General features: G+C 41.6%; 1 long non-coding RNA gene across 1 annotated transcript in view; it reads right to left on the bottom strand.

The window, feature by feature from the left end:
- Positions 1–7,892: 7,892 nt before the first annotated feature.
- The window catches only part of LOC140464926 (uncharacterized), a 78,070-nt gene continuing 65,323 nt past the window's right edge, over positions 7,893–20,639 (bottom strand). The window contains exons 2-3 of the long non-coding RNA XR_011955022.1: positions 18,219–18,362; positions 7,893–7,986 (exon numbers count right to left, since the gene is read on the bottom strand). This is a non-coding gene — a long non-coding RNA (uncharacterized lncRNA). The remainder of the gene's footprint in view (positions 7,987–18,218; positions 18,363–20,639) is intronic.

A 20,639-nucleotide genomic window follows, 5' to 3' on the forward strand; every position in this document is an offset into this window, starting at 1 on the left:
AAAATAAAAAACTGGAATCCAAGGTAGACAAGCAGGAGGTTGGAAGAACACAGCAGGCCAGGCAGCACCAGGAGGTGGAGAAATTGACGTTTTGGGTATAACCCTTCTTCAGGACTGGGGGTGGGTATAAGGGGAGCTGCAGATAAATGGGGTGGGGGTGTAGGGTGGGGAGGTGGGGATAGGTGAACACTTTCCCTTCCCACTCTCTTTCCGAGATGATCATCCTTGGCCTCCTCTATTGCCACACGAATCAGACCGCAAATTGGAGGAACAATCTTCTGCCTGGGCATCCTACAGCCTGGAGGACTCTACATTGCAAATAACCTCCCTTCTCATCCCCCGACTCCCTTCCCAGCCCCACTCCATCCGTTCCATTCCTCTTATCGACCTTTCCTCCCAGCCACCAACCGGATTCATTCCTCCCATTGACCAACCATGTCGTACCCTCTACCTGTGTTCATCTATCCCCATGCCCTTTATCTGCAGCTCCCATTACACCAACCCCCAGTCCTGAAAAAGGGATTACACTCAAATCGTTGACTTCTCCACTTCCTGATGCTGCTTGGCTTGCTGTATACTTCCAGCCTCCTGCTTATCTACTCTGAAATGGCTCAGCAAGACATTCAGTTTAAGGGCAAATAGATCAGGCAACAAATATTGGCCTTTCCAGTGGTGCAAGTATCCCATGAAGGAATAAAGTGGGGAAACAAATCCTTATCATCCTTAACCAGTCTGGTCATTTGGTTCCAGTCTCGTAACAATGTTGTTCACACTCAGTAACCCTCTGATCAACCACTCCATTGTATCAAGCTGAGGGCAACTAAGGGTAGCAGTAAGCGCCAGTCCTACCAACTACGAGCTGCTCACTCATTAATGCAAAGTCCATTCATTCAAATTTCCACACTCCCTAATTCATCCTGCCTCTCATGAAACTGGAGACTCCCACTGAGCATGTTTCTCTCAGATCTGGCAGTTCTCTGTTCCCTTATCCCATTGTTCCTGTGTGAGACCAGACTGCAAGTCCATAAGCTCCAAAAATCAAAGACTTGAATTCTATAAGCAGCTATTCATTTTCAAAGTTAATAACACTGTGCATAATATAAAGCAAACATACTAACCATTGTTTACGCATAAAGCATCTATCAAATGTCAGTCTTTATTCAAATACAAAGCATCTTGCCAGCGTAGGTACATGAATTAATAGCAGTGGATTATTGGGTATAAACAACACAGTAACAGACACACAGCATGTTCTCTGAAATGATTCGTAAGTTGCCGTCCTGTCTCCCTGATGTAGAGGATGTACCTGATGTGGTCAATGTCATCTACTGTATCCATTGCACCCGGTGTGGTCTCCTCGACATCGGGGAGACAGGACACCAACTTGCAGATCATTTCAGGGAACATCTCTGGGATACCTGCACCAACCAACCACACCATCCTGTGGCTGAACACTTTAACTCCCCCTCACACTCCACCAAGGACATGCAGGCCTCCTCCATCACCAAACCCTAACCACCCGACGCCTGGAGGAAGAACGTCTCATCTTCCACCTTGGGACCCTGCAACTACATGGGATTAATGTGGATTTCACCAGTTTCCTACAAGCCTCCAACTCGGCACTGCCCTCTTGACCTGTCCATTGTCTTTCCCGTCTATCCACTCCCCCCTCCTCTCCGACCTATTACCTTCTCCCTCACCTTCTTTTATCTATTACATTTTCAGCTACCATACCGCCTCCCCCCCACCCCAGCCCCACCCCACCCCCGGTCCACAAGGCTCATTCCTGATGAAGGGCTTATGCCCAAAACGTCGATTCTCCTGCTCTCAGATGCTGCCTGCCCTGCTGTGCTTTTCCAGCAGCACACTCTCGACCCAAAGCACGACATAGCCAACTATATACTTTTGCTGTTGTAATCACTAATTTAATGTAGAGACTTAGGCAATATCTGAATCCAAAGCCAATATTTCCCTACCCGAAACCCAATTGATGCCTCTTCTACAGACAGCAACAAATTGAGGTACCAAACTCTACATGGGTGCCTTCCACTCTGGTTAGAGAATTTTGCCTCTCAACCATCACTCCCAGCACATCAGACATCCTGATATTCATTCATGAACAGCAAGAGTGCAAGTTGGGAGCAAACCGTTGAACGAGTGGTTTGCATGACTGCTGTGCATCTCATAGTGCATTACCACTAATGGGGTATTTCTTGCACAGTGCAGTCTTGACCCTGTTTCAGTGTAGGAAACAGGGCAGTCAGCTTGCACACCACAACCTCCCAGAAACAGCAAATGTGGTCAGAATCTGTTTTAGTAATTTTTATTGAGAGATAAATATTACTCAAAATTCCAGGCATAAGTGCTTAGCACCTTTTTAAAATCTTGGTATGGGATCTTCCACATTCAGCAGCAAGGCCAGATTGGGTCACAATGTCACATCTTATCTGAATGACAGTGCAGCACCCATACTGCACTCCATTGGAGTTAATGGTGAAATTGTTTTTTTTTGTCCGAACAGGTTACACATTAACCGCTGGTATCAAACATAAATGAAGAGGTTATATTGTCCGGATACTCAGTGACCCCGGGCTCATGTTAGTTTGGTTGCAGCCACTCTGCACTAACAAAGCTCTCTGCCATAAAAACACTGTAGCCAAACTCACAAACACACAATTAAACACTGGACAGTCTAAGACAGAGATGGATTTTTGTTGGGGGAGGTTGTTAAGGGATAGGAAGATAAAGCAGATAAATTGGGTTGTCACACAGAACCGCCCAAAAAAATGGCAGAGCAAGCTTGAGGGCGGAATGGCTTTACCCATATTCCTGCATTCCAAGTTAATGCTTTTAAAGTATCATATTTGTTCATTATCAAAAATAGATATTGTCAAGAGCAGGTTTAGGATTTCAATCACACTGCCTCAGGTTTGATTGTAATTACTTCCGCAAGAATTCAAACTTATCCAAGTCTCACGCTTCAGCTACTGATCAATTGTCCACAATTTGACAATGGACTTGCACACTGATGAACTGGGAGACATTAAACCAGCCCGATCCCAGGGGTGGTGCCTAGTCAACAGTGAGTTAACAGATCATAGCTGAACAGGGTAATAATTGTGTGATAGTTTACTGAAGAACGTCTTAAATTAAGAAGGGACAGGGTGGGGAAAGGATTTGAGAAAAATCATAACCAGGGCATTCTTCCCCCAATCACTGTTCAGTAATCCTGCTGAGGGGTGGCATGCAGGTACAAGCTTGTCTGTGATGCCTCTGCGGTTGAATTGTCACAGCAAAGTATTGATGGACAAGAAATTATCTGTGAAATTGTAACTCACCAAACAGTTAACTTTGAGTGGATGAGCAGAGGAGAAAAATTGATAAAAGAAACGGATTAAACACAAATATGATTAACTCATGACCATTTCACCTCCAATATTTTTTAGATTTGATTTCCTGCAGTATGGAAACAGGCTCTTCAGCCCAACAAGCTCACACCGACCCTCCGAACAGTAACTACCCAGACCCAATCCTTTACCCTACCCCTGACTAATGCACCTAAGACTATGGGCTATGTAGCATGGCAAATTCACCTGACCTGCACATCTCTGGATTGTGGGAGGAAACCGGAGCAAACCCACACAGACATGGGGAGAATGTGGAAACTCCACACAGTCACCCGAGATGGGCATTAAACCCAAGTCCCTGGCGCTGTGAGGCAGCAGTGCTAACCACTGAACCACTATGCTGCCTGTCATAATTTTCTAATGGGAGCACTTCCTACTTCGAACTGATGATACACCAAAATATTCCTTAACCTCAAGCAATTCCTTGCTAACAACTATAAATGTGTTATAACTGTGAAATAAATTAATAGTCTATTAATCATCTTGATACTGAATTGTACTCTCCCATTCATGCATAGCCTAGAGTTTTCAACAGGACTCAGTCCATTTACCGAGAGAAGTTTGAAACATTTACAAAATGGGGAAAACACTGATTGTTTCAATGTAGAATCAAATTTCTGGTGCATTGTACACACAACTGTATCAATGTTAATGGAAGATTCACAAAAGCAAAACTACTTTCAATATTAGAATTGCATTACATTAACCGTGCAGATTAAATCCGGTGCCTATGAGTAGGAAGTGATTAAATAACAGTTAGTACATGGGATACAAATGCAATCCTGTGAAAAGTTGGTTATTAACTCCGCACTTACCTTTTGAAGAAAGGAAGTACAGTCATCAGTCCCAATGAATACCATGTTTGCAGGTCCTAGCTCAAATAACCACAGCTTCTATTGAAAGAAATTATTGTTCAGCCATTCTTAGACATATCCTTCTAAGAAGCAAAGAGACTGAACTATTGTTAGTGCTGAACACATGCCCTAACTCAATGAAAATAGACACCCTCGCCTCAGAGAAAAATTCTTCGCAGTTCCATGCATTCTCCTCTTGCACCTGTGTTGAATGAACCCTGTAATTATCTTCAAATTTTGTGGTGGAGTTCTGAAGACAGCCTCTGCTGGATGAAACACAAATTGAGGACTTACAAAATTAGAACAATGTCACACTATAGGTCGGTGTCTTATGTACGGAGAAAACATAAAATAACCTTACTCTATATCAGACTCCATAGGTGTCTGTGATTCTACATCAAATGGAATACATTGGTGACATTTTCACAACCATAACAAAGTAAATTCAACAGTTTAAGTAAAGGTCATTCACTTTTCTTTCATGATTTGATTCTGATAGTCTGACAACAACTTAAAGACATTTTTAAAAATGTTTTATTGAGCTCATTTATTTCCTCAACATCAACATTCTGAAAGGTACCAAAGGAAAATAGCTGCCAAAACATTAACCAACAGTTGGCCCTGATCAGGCAGTATTGTAATTATTTATTAAACAGACATTTTATTCATATTTGGCAAACAATTTTTGATCCCAGAAGGAGAAAGTTCTAAAGAGGTAGAAGCAATTTTCTTCATAATAACTTTGCACTAAAGCAACCAGATGCACTTTGAACTGACTTAGGTTTTGCGATTGCAACTTAACAGAAAAATAGCTGTCACACGGTGTTCTTTCAGAAGGAAAACAAAACAAAGGGAAAAAAATTTGCATTTATATAGCACCTTTGATGAGTTCTAAAGTGCTTTACAGCCAATGGAGTACATTCAAGCTACAATTAGTAATGTATTGTAGGAAATGTGGCAGCCAATTTGTGCACAGCAAGCTCGCACAAACAACAATATAATAAATATATATATTCTATGAGGGAAAAACAATAAAATGCAATAACTCGTGGAAATAAATGTACTGATGATATTGGAGCAGTGGTCTGAGGTCCAGGCAGTCCCCAGGTTACAAATGGGTTCCACTCTTGCACATCGATTTGGATGCAAATCGGAACACGATGCAGCACAACACTAAACCGCCACTTGTGAGTACGAAGAAACATTTGTCGGTTGGATCTTTAAAATTAATATTAATACATCCCTGAAGGGGATCACAGTCATAAGTGCAAGTGTTGTAAGTCAGACATTCGTAAATCAGGAACCCCCTGTATACGTAACAGGTCAGACCAGCTTGCATCATCACAAGTTTTACTAGATTGTCCTTTGGGATATTGTTGATTGGAGAATAAACATGGATCAAGATATTGAGACAATTCTCCTACCCTTATTTGAAATGGTGTTGTGCAAACTTCAGGAGACCTTGGGGCACAGACAGAACTTAGAGTTAACATTTCATCCAAAGCACAGCACCTCCAACTAGGGGATGGCAAAGTGGCTCAGTGGTTAGCACAGCTGCCTCAGAGACCCAGATTCAATTCCACCCTTGGGCAATTGTCTATATGGAGTTTGCACATTCTCCCAGTGTCTGTGTGGGGTTCCTTCAGGTGCTCCAGTTTCCTCCCACAATCTAAAGATGTACAGGTTAGGTGGATTGGCAATGCTAAATTACCCACTGCGTACAAGGATGTTCAGACTAGATGGATTAGCTATGGGAAATGCAAGATTACAGGGTTAGAATTGGGGGTGGGGGGTGGGGGGGCGGGGGGGGGGGGTCGTTAATGCACTTTGGAGGGCCAGTGTGGACTCAATGGGCCGAATAAACTATTTCCACACTGTACAGATTCTAACTCAGTGCCGAACTTTAATATCAGCTTGGGTCATGTTCCTAAGCCTCTAGGGTTGGCTTTGAAACCAAAACCATCTAGCTCACAGGCAAGAGTATTACCAGTGAACCACTGCTGAAATGAAACATATTCAAACTTCTTTGAATGATCAGAGACAATTTTGCAATCAGCATGACAGGCACAAGCCTAAAATAGTCACAGCGAGCTCCATTTAGATAGTCATTGAGTTGACATCCATCTGTTCTATGCATCGTAATTAGCACTGTAACAATTCCTTATTTGATAATGGTCTTCTTGCAAATGTTTTTCATATGAGAACTCTGGTTGAGGAAGTCTACGTGAATGGACAGTGGTGTCAAAAGACTTTCAGGCAGACGATAGTATTCTTGCTATACACACACAGCGCCTTTATTATTTGCAATGCAAGGGACAACAGTCGCCCTTGACCAGACAGGCCCCTTTTGGTGGTTGCAATCACAATTTTATATACAAGTTGGCGTTAATCATATATCAGTTTCTTCTTATTGACCAATTACATATTGATTTTCAAGCCTTGGCAACACAATAGAACAATCATATTCTGCTCTGGTTATGCCTCACTTAAGATGAGGTCTTTTGCCTTAGACTCCCACCACAGAGGTTAAACATGGTTCACACCTTCCTCTGCTTAAAATGGAGCAAGTTGCAGTTTGCTACATGTTAAACTGCTTAACACCTAGCTTTTACATGGAACAAATTGTTGCTCCACACATATCTTGTTTTCAGCCTGTCTTGTTTAAATTGTCTTTGTTTTATTTTAACCACTTCCACAGTGGGATGGGGTCAGGAGAGCAAAGGGCTGAGGAGGAAGGCAGAATTTTTTAAAGTGTCTGGCACTTGCAAGATCCAGAAACAACTAAGGGTCAGATGTTCCAGTTGGTGACAGGAATGAGGAAACGTGTTTTGTTCCATACTGAGAACCCACTACTGTCTCAGTGTTGGTTTCACTGCGTCAGAGGTTAAGGACCCTCGAGGCAGACCTAAAGTCCAGTTAGTTGTCAATGACAGGGAAGGGGCAGAAATGGAGATTGAGCACCAGAGAAGTGGGCCATGTTTTGTCCCAAGTTGGAAACCATTGATGCATTTGTGCATGGTCTTAAAAACAATTGAGAAGAACTTAATCTGAAAGTGATCTGGAACCCTGGAAATGGCAGGGAGGTTTGGTTTGGTTACTGACATTCTATGAATGATCAGTGATATGGAAACTTTTTTTTTACATTAAATACAATAGCTACAGGACTGACACCCTCCTCCCATCCCCACTCCTTTCCTGCCAAACTATGGCTTTTTAGTTTCACAAAGCTCCTTATGAAAACCCATCCCTGCAGAAATCTGGTGAGATCACAAAGCGAGCTCCTAACTAGATTCCTAATGATCTCAGGCAAAAGTGAGGGCTGCAGATGCTAAAAATCAGAGTTTAGATCAGAGTGGTGCTGGAAAAGCATAGCGGACCAGGCAGCATCCAAGGAGCAGGAAAATCGACATTTCAGGCAAAAGTCCTTCATCAGGGCAAAAGCCCTAACATCTGCTCCATTCCTGATGAAGGGCTTGTGCCCGAAACGGCGATTTTCCTGCTCCTCAGATGCTGCCTGGCCCGTTGTGCTTTTCCAGCATCACTCTGATCTAAACACCTGAAGACCTCAACCTGCCCCAAAAAATGAGGCGGGAGATGTTGACATTCTGGTCGCTCACCCACCTATGTTCTTGAGAAAACCAGCAGAGTTGACAGCCAAGGTGACAGACAGTCACGGAGTCTGGAGATCCCATTGTTTTGCCATCCCATCTCTGCTCCATGCTGACCTGCAGTGGGAAAGTCCAGCCCTTATTTCTGCTAATGCCATCCATCCTTCGGCTCAAAGTCACCCAGTAAAAAAAAAAATGACAAACCCTTTTTTTAAAAATCCCAGAGGGCAAAAACCCTAGAAATTGCGAAGTGGAACATTCACAGACAAATATTATTTAAAACAACTAGGAAATGTCCTCTTAATATATTTGAATGGCGTTTACCAATCCATTAAAACAGAAGACAGGGAGAAGACAGAGCAAATGATTAATCATTCAGCAACTAATATTCCCAACAGTTCACCTGCGGCTAAATTCCTGTTCCCAGGGAGACAATAATTCAACTTACACATAACAAGAAATGATTTTTGTAATATTGAAAATAGTACTGAGTGGTGCCTGAATTTTTCAACTCCTGTTCAGCTGCCTTAGCCTGCAAGCTGATTCTTCTTTTTTTATTAAATTGTGACACAGTTTTAATATCATAAATCTTTCAAAGTCACGAGAATATCTTGCTTGTCAATTATTTCTATTGCTGTTGTAAGCAGTTTTTGTTAAGGGCAGCAAGCTGTATTCAAGCGTATTTGATTCTGCTCAGGACACTCTTTCTGTGCCAGATCGACAGTCCTCTATATATTTTCTGGTTTGGTTCAGTGGTTCAGTTCATTCAGGAATTGTCCTTTATCCAATGTTTTTGGTTTCCAACCAATAACCTTCTTTACACAGGTCTTAGCCCTAGCCACTGTTTTGCTCACAACATTCCTGTTTATTCTTATTTTCCTGCAGGATTTTTAAAAAAAAAAGTCTTGGATTCTGCTGGCAAGGGCAGAATCTATTACCCATCTATAAATTCCCATGAGGAGGGAGTGGTATGCAGTTGAACTACTAGAGTTCTGGTGGAAGTTCACCAGCAGGGCAATTCTCGAATGTTGAGCTTGCAATAGTGAAGGGATGGTGACATAGTTCCAAGTCAGGACAATGTGAGGCTTGGCAGGGAACTTGGTGATTTTTCCACATGTCTGCTGTCCTTGCCCTTCTTGGTGGTAGAGATTGTGGGTTTGGAAGGAGCTGTTGAAGAGGCCTGTTTGAAATCATTCTACACTGTTGTCAGCATGCAGCACAGATGAAGGGATTGAATGTTGAAGGTGGTCAATGAGGTGCCAATCATGTGGGCAGATTTGCCCTAGATAGTGTTGAGCTTCTTGAATACTGTTGGGGCTCTGCTCATCCAGGCAAATAAAGAATATTCCACCACACCCCTGGCATGTCTTGTAGATGATAGACAGGTTTTCGGGGGTCAGGTGGTGAGTAAGTCATCTCAGAAATCCCAGTCTTTAATCTGTTCTTGTAGCCAGTATTTATACGATTAGATTCCCTACAGTGTGGAAACAGGCCCTTCGGCCCAACCAGTCCACACCAACCCTCCAAAGAGTAACCCACCCAGACCCATTCCCTCTGACTAATGCACCTAACACTAAGGGCAATTTAGTACGGCCAATTCACCTGACCTACACATCTTTGGACTGTGGGAGGAAACCAGAGCACCCAGAGGAAACCCACACAGACACAGGGAGAATGTGCAAACTGCACACAGTCACCTGAGGCTGGAATCAAACCTGGGACCCTGGTGCTGTGAGGCAGCAGTGCTAACCACTGAGCCACCGTGTCGCTGAGTTAACTCAGTGGATGTCATAGGGTAACTAATATATTCCCTATTATTGGAGATAGTCTTTGCCTGTCACTTATGTGGCACAAATATGACTTGTTCTTATCCTCAGCCCAAATGCCATTTAGGGGCCAGATATTATTGTTACTGAGGTGGATAGTTCAAATTGGGAGATTTCTCAGCTTACCAGACTCATTGTCAAAAGTTTCATTGAATCAGGAGGAGGCAGTGGTTATGAGATAGAAACAGACTTGTTGACTCCAGAAGTAGAGTTTAAGTGGCTGTGGTGGCAGGGGTGTGCTATTTAGAAGGTCTGCCTTAGTTCTCTGGGATACCATAACAGTTGTTTCAGAAGCTGTTAGACAGTCTAGGTCACAGATGTCATCACCCACTACCCACCCCTCATATCTTCCAATGTCATCTCCATGTCAACTCAATGCCCTCACCCATCCCATATGGCAATTCTCACTCTACATGCTAACTCCATAGACACTCACCCAATATCTGCCATGGGCTGACCTCACCAGCCATGTGAAATTTTTAAAAATAAGCTTTTAACTCATGAATGCAGTTCTTACTCCTACACACTGCATAATGAAAAAAAAAACAACCCTAATTCAGTAAATCTGATCACAGTATTTTTAAAATCTTAATTGGATTTGTTTAGATTCTACATTAAAACCAGAAAATCCTTTAACAGCCTCTTTAAATTGTCAATCTAAACATAAAATCAGAGACAACTGCTGAGTTAACTGTGTCTTTTTAAATTCAGCCAAGCATTCATAATGACATAATAAATGTCGAGTTCTAATGAAACTTCACAAACAGATGCTACTTTTTTTTCTACTCTGTAAATCAGATAAGTTTTTGTTTAAATTTGACAGCTGTAGATTTTTTTTAAAGCTTAAAAGTGGGGAATTTAAAAAGTACATCAAATCATTACTATTTTACAGAACTTTTCTGTACTTCAATAGTTTTTCCATCTACTCCATTAATTTATGACTCCCTCATTTCCCATTAAGACCCTTGCAAAGACTACAATGGAGTCTAATTGGATGTAGCAATGGATTAAAATAGCTCTGCTGAGTGCTGTACTTGTCCCCAGTCGCAAAATTTGGACCAGTAGGTAATGGAACGAAGACCTTTACCCATAGGGTTCCACTTGCTATTTTCCAGCTGCAAGCCAATATTAGCACAGAGTGCTAAGGAGTTGCAAACAATACTGACAGAGAGCAATCATTAGTGAACACCCTATTTCCAACTTTACTATGGAAAGAAGATCATTGATGAAGCAGCTGAATATGATTGAGCCGAGGACATTATCTGAAGGAATTCCCACAGAGATGTTGTAGGATGGAAATGGTTGACCTCCAACAACCACAACCAATTTCTTCTGTGTTAAACATAACTCCAGCCATTGAAAAGATTTCTCCAATTCCAATTTCCTTCAATTTTACTGGGGTCTTTTGTTGCTGCTTTTGGTTGAATGCCTCCTTGTTGTCAAGAGACATCACTCTCACCTAATCTCTTAACTTTAGTTCTTTTGTCCTTGCTCACACCAAGCTATCATGAGGTCAGAAACTGAGCAATCCTGGCAGAATCCAAACTCAGTATCAGTAAGCAGGTAAGTGCTGCTTGGAAACACTGTTAATGACACATTACTTCATTTCATTTATGCAGTTTTACTTGTCTAGATTAGAATTGTCATGCTTTTTGTGTACACTACATACCTGCGCAATTTTCCGTATTGTTTGGTAGATACTAGTGTTGGAACAGTATTGGAACAGCTTGGCTAGGGGTATGTTTAGTTTTGAATCACAAGCCTCAGTACTATTACTGGGATATTGACAAGGCCCACAGCCTTTGCAATGTCCAACCCTTTCAGCCATTTCTTGACATTACATAGCATGAATTAAATTGGCTGAAAACTGGCATCTGGATCTTGGGGATTTTCAGAGGAGACCAAGATGGCTTATTCACTCATTACTTCTGACTAATAATGATATTGTTAGATTTTGTTGAAGGTTTCTCAAATTAAATCCTTTTGTCCTTCTGCACTTTATGATTTTTAAAAATCATTCACTATTTTGACCTCATTAATTGCCTAATAACAATTAAAATCTCACTTCTGCTATATGATTTCCTCTCATGTTTATTTTCTCTTCAATATTCCTTAAAATTCAATATCACAATTTCATTATGGACTTCAATCTTCTCTTATATTTGGGGTCAGTTCCTCCAATTTCTCTCTTATGATCCTGGGTTAGACACAGGAAATGGCCTATAATCTGCGAGGCAATTCCTTCCTTACTTTTAAGTCCATTCACACAGAGTTCTTGGCAATCTCTATTTTATCACCATATGATTAGAGCGCCTCTCAAGTTTCTCTTCTTATCCCTTATCAACAGCAAAGCTGCTGGTCTACAAGCTCTTTTTATAGTGTCATTGCATTGGTATCAAAAATTGCTGAGGTGCTAGCCTTGGCTGAGTGGGGAACACTCGAGCTCAAAGTCAGAATGGATGCAAGACGCATTGAAAAAAAATGAGTGTATTTTACGGATTTTGACTCCTTTGCAGTGCTAAGTGTGTGCTTCACTGTTGGAGGTGCTGTCTTACAGAAAGTGATATTAAACTGAGTCCCTACCAAAAGAACAACATAACATCCAATGACATTATTCAATGAAAAGCAATGAACTTCTGAGCAAAAGCTAACTTTAAACATTGCCACTAAAAAGGCAGGTTAACTGGTCATTAACTTCATTGCAGTTTGCGGCATTTTGGTGTGTGTCAATTGGCTGTTACACTCCATTACATTACAGCACAGGCTGCATTTCAAAAGTATTTCACCTACTGCAAAGGCCTCTGGGAGGTCCCAGGTCTTGAAAGACATTGTATAAACACCAATTCTATACAAACTTTTGAAATCCTCATTTCTCGTTGTCTTTCTCCTTAAAACCCTGAAGATTTTAAAAGCTAATCTTTGTACTGCTGAATCACACTTTTCTGATTATCGGCAACTTCTCATTTTTAACATTGATGGGTCTTAATCTTTCGAAATGTACTATAAGTTTGAGAAAATCATTACACCGCTGTCAATATTTTCACTTAAGCAGTGTGTATTTAAGTTATACTGTAATTTTGGAAAATGTCCTTTACTCCATCTCAACACTGTAGGCAAGGTATAATCTTGGAACAGCTTTCCTTTGAATTTTTCTAATAGGTTTCCAGTATAAAACAGCCATCTTGTGAAATCTGAGTCTTTTTCATGTGGGGACTAGTTTTAGATTAAGGGTAGCTTGCCATTGAGAACTGAACAGGGGTGACACAGTGGCTCAGTGGTTAGCACTGCTGCCTTACAGTACCAGAAACCCGGGTTCAATTCCAGCCTTGGGTGACTGCCTGTATGGAGTTTGCACATTTTCCCCCCTGTCTTGGGTGGGTTTTCTCCGGGTGCTCCGGTTTCCTCCCACAGTCCAAAGATGTGCAGGCTAGGTGAATTTAGCCATGCTAAATTGCCCATAGTGTGAGGTCCATTCGTCAGAGGGAAATGGCTCTGCGTGGGTTACTCTTCGGAGGGTCGGTGTAGACTTGTTGGGCTGAAGGACCTGTTTCCACACTGTAGGGAATCTAATCTGAACTGAGGTTGACCAAAGAGATTTAATGCAACTCTCTATTGTCAACATTCCAGAGGATAAAAGCCAGGATGATTTCAGGGTGCACATTATAAAAGCCCAGTTGCTAGCATTGAATAGTGACAAATTAACCTATCCAGATATCATGCACTACATGCACGTACATTTTAAGCATGGTAAAAGGGAAGATTTGTAATGATATTTTGCTGATATTGTTAGGTACTTGTGGCAATGTAGATTTCCCATGGTTCTTTATCATACTGTGAACAAATGTAGCAAAACAAGGGTCATTAATAGGGTTTCTGTCTCTCCAAAACATCAGGTTTCAGAAATTCTCCTCTGCCTTTAGTTGGGGTGGGTTTTATAAAGAATGCGGTCTTTTCATAAGGTAGTACATTTACAAATGCAATTTATGTTGTTTAACAGTTATGGTAGTAAGGAGTAGCTGGCTTGGGGATATATTCACTGTTCATTTTTGTATTTAATTTTATACACCATCATTTACTTCTACATACTGCTGTGCTCCTCTTTATTTAGTCTGGACAAACTAACCAACGTTGAGAATGTTCATGCGTTGGGACTATGTGCAGAACCTGACCCTGATTGGGATATCTGCAATATTCCCAGAATTGGGCAATTGACAGGCTGCTTTTGTGACATCTATATAACTAGGGACACTGGGCAAGCTCCAAAGACAGGAGGGTCAACGGGGGTGGCCAGGGTTGTGAGTGGCCAACAGGTCCCATTGCAAAGGTTTTATGTTGTTGATCGAGGTGGGAGATTGTGATGGTGTCCCAAAATGGAAGAACTCTTTGAAGAGTCCAGAACTAGTTAAAATAAAGTTAGCCTTAGCACCCAAATCATCATTTTGGAAGAAACAGCACACACATACAAACACACACACCACCAACAATTGTCACCTCACATCTCTTAAAGTTGAAGTTTGGGGGGGAAGGGGGTGTCAGCTAGAGTCCGAGAGTCATAGAGATGTGCAGCACAGAAACAGACCCTTCAGTCCACTCATCAAGGCTCACCGGATATCCCAACATAATCTTGTCCCATTTGCCAGCAATTGGATCATATCCCTCTAAACCCTTCCTAAGCAAATATCCACTGAGATGCCTTTTAAATGCTATAATTGTACCAGCCTCCACCACATCCTCTGGCAGCACATTCCATACATTTACACTGTCTGCGTGAAAAAGTTGCTCCTTAGGTCCCTTTTAAATATTTTTCCCTCTCACCCTAAACCTCTGCCCTCTCGTTCTGGATACTCCACCCCAGGGAAAAGACCTTGTCTATTTACCCTATCCATGCCCTCATGATTTTATAAACCTCAATAGGGTTACCCCTCAGCATCAGATGCTCAAGGGAAAAGAGTCCTAGCCTATTCAACCTCTCCCTGTAGCTCAAATCCTCCAAACCTGACAACATTCTTGGAAATCTTTTCTGAAGCCTTTCAAGTTTCACAACATCTTTCCGATAGGAAGGAGACCAGAATTACACACAATATTCCAAAAGTGGCCAAACCATTATTCTGCACAACCACAACTTGACCTCCCAACTCCTATACTCAATGCTCTTACCACTAAAGGAGAATGTTCCATCAGCAAGCGTCTGGTCTTTCATATTAGCTGGATGTCTGTCTACCATCAGGAAATTCCCATACTCAATATCATTAATTTTCTGTCATGGGGACAATTGATTACCACTAACCAGGTACCTGTCAGTATCAATCTTACCCTATCTCCTGTTAGATCATTTGGAGACACAAACACATCAACTATACAATGGAATTGTCAACATCCAGATTTTCCTCACCATCTTGCTTCTGTGTAGTTGATTAAATTCTTTCCCACTTGTCCCTGTGTAGAACCATGGGCCATGTTACAAAGCATGTGCGAAATTTGGCACTGCTTTCATGAATTGCTTTGTGTTAAGTTGTGGAAACAAGTGGGACATCTAGCCTTGAATGCCAAGAGATCAATCAATTCCAGAGAAGAAAGCAAAAGCCTGTATTTAAGCACAGGTCTTTAAGGATTATGGACGATACCCAAATCCAAAGCTCCCACCTCCATTTTTGACAGATCACATTTTCCCCTATTCGGGGAACAGCACAAGGGAGCAGGAGAAGCTCAGCAGAGTTTTTGAATTCTGTACTGAGTTCAAGCAGATCTCATTTTCACAGTAACAAATGTCTTGACCTGTGGTATGAGAAATACAAAACTTTAAAATAGTTATATATTTCTTGAAATGTAGGTTAGTTTTATAGAACTGTCAAGCTATTGAGATCATTATTTGGAGGTGCTAGTGTTGGACTGGGGTGTACAAAGTTAAAAATCACACCACACCAGGTTATAGTCCAACAGGTTTAACTGGAAGCACTAGCTTTCGGAGCACCGCTCCTTCATCAGGTGGTTGTCAATTAAACCTATTGGACTATAACCTGGCAGTGTGATTTTTAAAACTGAGATCATTGCAATCGCCAGCCCTTTAAAATATACAACAGATACTGCACGTGTCAGCAGCAGTTGAAAAATGTTTGTTCCAGCCATTTTAGTAGCTGTTTATTGACATTAGCCAGGGCTATCATTATGTCCTTATTAATATATTTATATATATATATATATATATCTACAATTTCCACTCTCGGACCAGCATGGTGGCTCACTGGTCAGCACTGCTGCCTCATAGCACAAGGGACCCTTGGGTTTGATACCAGCCTTGGGCAACTGTTTGGAGTTTGCACATTCTCCACTTGTCTGTGTGGGTTTCCTCCAGGTGCTCCAGTTTCCTCCCACAGTCCAAAGGCGTGTAAGGTTAGCTGGAACGCCCATGGGAAATTGCTCATTTTTTCCCCAGGATGTGCAGGCTAGATGGGTTAGCTATGGGAAATGTGGGGCTACAGGAATGGGGTGGGTCTGGGTGGGATGCTGTTCAGAGAGTCGGTGTGGACTCGATGTGCCAAATGGCTCATTTACACACCATAGGGCTTCGATGATTATTGTGCTTTAAATCAAGAATATAAAGTTCACAAATTTATTTGACAGTTCAAAAATGTTATTAAAGAATCAGATGCCTTTGATGTGAAATTATGAATACAACTCAGCTTATTAAGTGATCAGGTGTCTGAGGAGGTTTAAATATTTTGTACAGGCTTTCATTAATGTCAGCCAAACTTTTTAACCACAAGGTATGCAGTAATTGATATTTCAAACTTTATTCCATTTCAATATGGCTGATGTCTGTCCAGTAGGAAAACTTGTTTGAGTTGGAATGAAGGCTGCATGAACAAAGAACGTCTGGGTAGATTTCTATGAATTAGAATGCAGTTAGTATAGGGGCTAGAAGCATGCCTGGGAGTTGGAATGAATGGGAACTACATTGATATGAGTTCTACAAGGGACATTTTGGTGTGGAGGCTTGCAGAAAGCAACTGTACAAGGTGTTGATGAGACCATGTTTGGAGCACTATGAGCAGTTTTTGACCCTTTATTTAAGCAAAACTATTATTTCATTGGAAGCAGTTCAGAGCAGATTCACGAAGATGATCCCTGGTATGGGGGGATTGTCTTATGAGCAAAGGTGAAACAGGTTGGGGATCTACTCACTGTCGTTTAGCAGAATGAGAGGTGATCTAATTGAAACGTACAGGATTCTTAACAGACTGGACAGTGCAAATACTGAGAGGATGTTTATCCTCATGGAAGAGTCTAGGATCAGAGGGCATGACCTCAGAATAAACAGACATCAATTTAAGACTGAGATGTGGAGGAATTTCTTCTCTTAGATGATTGAAAGTCTTGGGAACTCTTTCCACAGAGAGCTGTATGGGCACAGTTCTTGTGTATATATAATGTTAAGAAAAATAGATTCTTGATCAGTAGTGAAATCAAGGATTATGGGGGGGAATGGACAGGAAAATGGTAGTGAAGAATATCAGATCAGCCACTGAATGGTAGAGCAGGCTCAAGGGGCTGAACGGCCTACCCCATTGCTATTTCTTATGATATTAGGATCTTTTGGATTTTTATAGAGAATTTGAGGTAGATGTGTGGGGCACGGATTTACTCGAGTTGGTAATGGAATGAGCACAGCAAGAGGGGTAGATGGGCAACGACTAGAGGATCTAATATTTAACAGAACAATTGGAATGAATTCCCAGATGTGGTCCTAACAAACAGCAAAACAAAGATCCCATCATTCCTCCAAAAGTCCTCCCAAGATGGGCACAGCAAGACTTGCCTCACATATATTAACTTGGCCAGAGTATCGTGTATGGTTATCTCAGGAAAGATATTACGGACATACTGGGAGTGTGACAAAGTCTCCCCAGATCTGTTTCCAGGATGGTGGAATTGTCCTATGATGAGAGCTTGGGCAATTGGGCTTGGATTGTCTAATAGTTTTGAGGAAGAACAGGAGATCTTAATAAAACTCACAAAATACTTAGAAGGAGAGACAGTGTAGATAAGACACAGATAAAATGTTTCCTGGGTTGGGGTGTCCAGAACTAATGGGCACAATCTTAAAAGAAAAGAGATCACCCTTAGGCCTTAGATTAGGCAAGTTTTTTTTATTTACACAGAACGTTATAAATCTTTGGAATTCTCTACCAAACGAAGGTCAGCCTCTGAGTATATATAAGATAGATTGATAAATTTCTAATCACCAGAGGGGATATTGTTATGAAGCTAGAATGGGTAGAAGGCATTGAATATTGACTCATCATTTTGAATGGTGGTTCAGGCTGGTGAAAGGGTTGACTGGCCTACTTCTAGACAAATGTTCCGATTTTTTTTAACTCTTACAATCCAGCTTGAGAGCAGGAATTCAGAGCATAAATCTGATCCCGTATGTGTATAAAAACAAATAATGTTAGAGAATTGCAGCAGATCCAGCAGCATCTATGAAAAGAGCTCAGAAGAGTCACATCAGATTTGAAACATTACCTCTGTCTCCCTCTCCACAGATACTGCCAGACTTGCTGAGTTTCTTCAGTATTCACTGTTTTTGTTTTCGTTTCAGAAGTCCATGATCCACAATATTTTGCTGTTATCTCTTAAATCCACAGATATGTTTCCTTGCAGGCATCACTGTAAAGCAATCAGAAGTGCCAAGTCTTGTCACTTTTCACATCTTTGAATGAAACTTATTATAAAGCCCCGAACACAGCAGAGTAGTTAGTTCATTGCAAACTGATGATCAACCCCAAAAGCTTTCTGATTTATATTCTTTGATTTGCAATCTTCACAGGTGTGGTTAAATTTCAGCACTGTATCTGTTCACCACTCATAACCTAAGGAAATTTTCCTTCTGGCAAAATGCTGATACAGGACTGTCTATACTAACACTCAACTTAGAGCTTTCTTTGCTGATAACTTTAGTGCATGTTGTGAAACTTGAAAGGGTTCAGAAAAGATTTACAAGGATGTTGCCAGGGTTGGAGGATTTGAGCTATAGGGAGAGGCTGTACAGGCTGGGGCTGTTTTCCCTGGAGCATCGGAGGCTGAGGGGTGAGCTTATTGAGGTTTACAAAACTATGAGGGGCATGGATAGGATAAATAGACAAAGTCTTTTCCCTGGGGTCGGGGGAGTCCAGAACTAGAGGGCATAGGTTTAGGGTGAGAGGGGAAAGATATAAAAGAGACCTAAGGGGCAACTTTTTCACACAGAGGGTGGTACGGGTATGGAATCAGCTGCCAAAGGAAGTGGTGGAGGCTGGTACAATTGCAACATTTAAGAGGCATTTGGATGGGTATATGAATAGGAAGGGTTTGGAGGGATATGGGCCGGGTGCTGGCAGGTGGGACTAAATTGGGTTGGGATATCTGGTCGGCATGGTTGGGTTGGACTGAAGGGTCTATTTCCATGCTGTACATCTCTATGACTCTAAATCCAGCTATATATAATTTCCTTGTCCTCCATGCCTAATAATGGTGGAGACAACCCATTTTCTCCATTGCTTTACATTCTGTAAATTGTTGCTATGGTAATCCCCTTTTTTAACACAGGCTGGTAACCTCACTGACAAAACCTGGAGGAGTGCACAGATTCAATGGGGAGTACCATTTCAGTCACATCTGGAATGAGTACTCTGTTGTTTGTCAGTATTTAATGACTGGAGCTCAGGTCTCTGATCAACCAGGATTGTCTTAGTGGAAGTTCAAACTGTTAACCTTCCAGATCAAGAGATGAGAATGGCAGCAGTAAGCCAAGGCTTCCATTGTAATTCATCCCCAGTGTCAAAACAAAAACCACACAGACAAAAAATGCATTCCCAGAACAGCTGCCCCAGATGAAAAACCCTTTAATTTGAAGACTTTTGAGCAAATTAGAGACTTGCACAAGTATCTGAAGCGTCTCAAAGTGTGCCAAAGGGAATGAAGCCAAGGAAGATTTACAAAGTGCAACCTACATTTATATGTATTTTACAGGCTTTGGTCCTGAAAAATGAAAACTCAAATAATAGGTGGTGGCTGACTTCATTCTTCTAAGTTCTAACGCTGAACAGTGAATTATATAAACAAAAAGAAGTATGTGTTAGCAGGGACTGGGTGGCGCAGTACATTTAAAATCGGATCCTTTTATCTGGCACGCTCTTTACTGGAAGCAATCACAATCAGACAGGATATGGCATCCTCTCCCTGGAGACGAGCTAAGTTAATTGACTTCCTTATAAATTCATTGCAAGCAAGTTTAATAAGATGAACTTGCATACAGAACACCTTTCATGACCTCAGGATATGCTAAAAAACCTGACAACCAGTGAAGTACTTTTCAAAGTAAAGCCTCAGAGATTCCAGGCTATGGTCAGCACAGACAATGTGGGCCAAAGGGGCTGTTCCTGTGCTGTACTCTTCTATGTTCTATAACACCGTGTACAGGTGAAGTTTATTAACTGAGCACTATGAACTCCACTGCTCTTTTCATATAGTGACATTGGAAAGACTTAAATAGCTTCCCTCACGGTCAGTTTGGTGGTGATAGGGAAATTAATCAGACAGGAGATTGGAGTGTGGTGTCTGCTTCACCTTCCCACTGTCACACCAGTTAGGTCTGTGCCAGGCAGACCCATAGACAATCTTCCCACACTGCTGCCAATTAAGGCCCTAACATTGGCAGCTAATGCCTATGTAAGGGCTTTATCCCCCAAACCTCCACAACTGGTATTAACGCAGCATCAGGTGAGAGCTCAGCAAGCAGTTGTCATGACAACAAACATGTATGGGACTGCATATAGGCTCCCAGAATCAAGTTGAATTGAATTTATTGTCACATGTGCAGAGGCACAGTGAAAAACTTTGACTTGTGAGCAATACAAGCAGATCACATAGTTAAACAGCATAGATAAGTAAGTAGTAGGTAAACAG

Source organism: Chiloscyllium punctatum, chromosome 41, assembly GCF_047496795.1.
Source record: "Chiloscyllium punctatum isolate Juve2018m chromosome 41, sChiPun1.3, whole genome shotgun sequence".
In the NCBI taxonomy this organism is placed as follows: domain Eukaryota; kingdom Metazoa; phylum Chordata; class Chondrichthyes; order Orectolobiformes; family Hemiscylliidae; genus Chiloscyllium; species Chiloscyllium punctatum.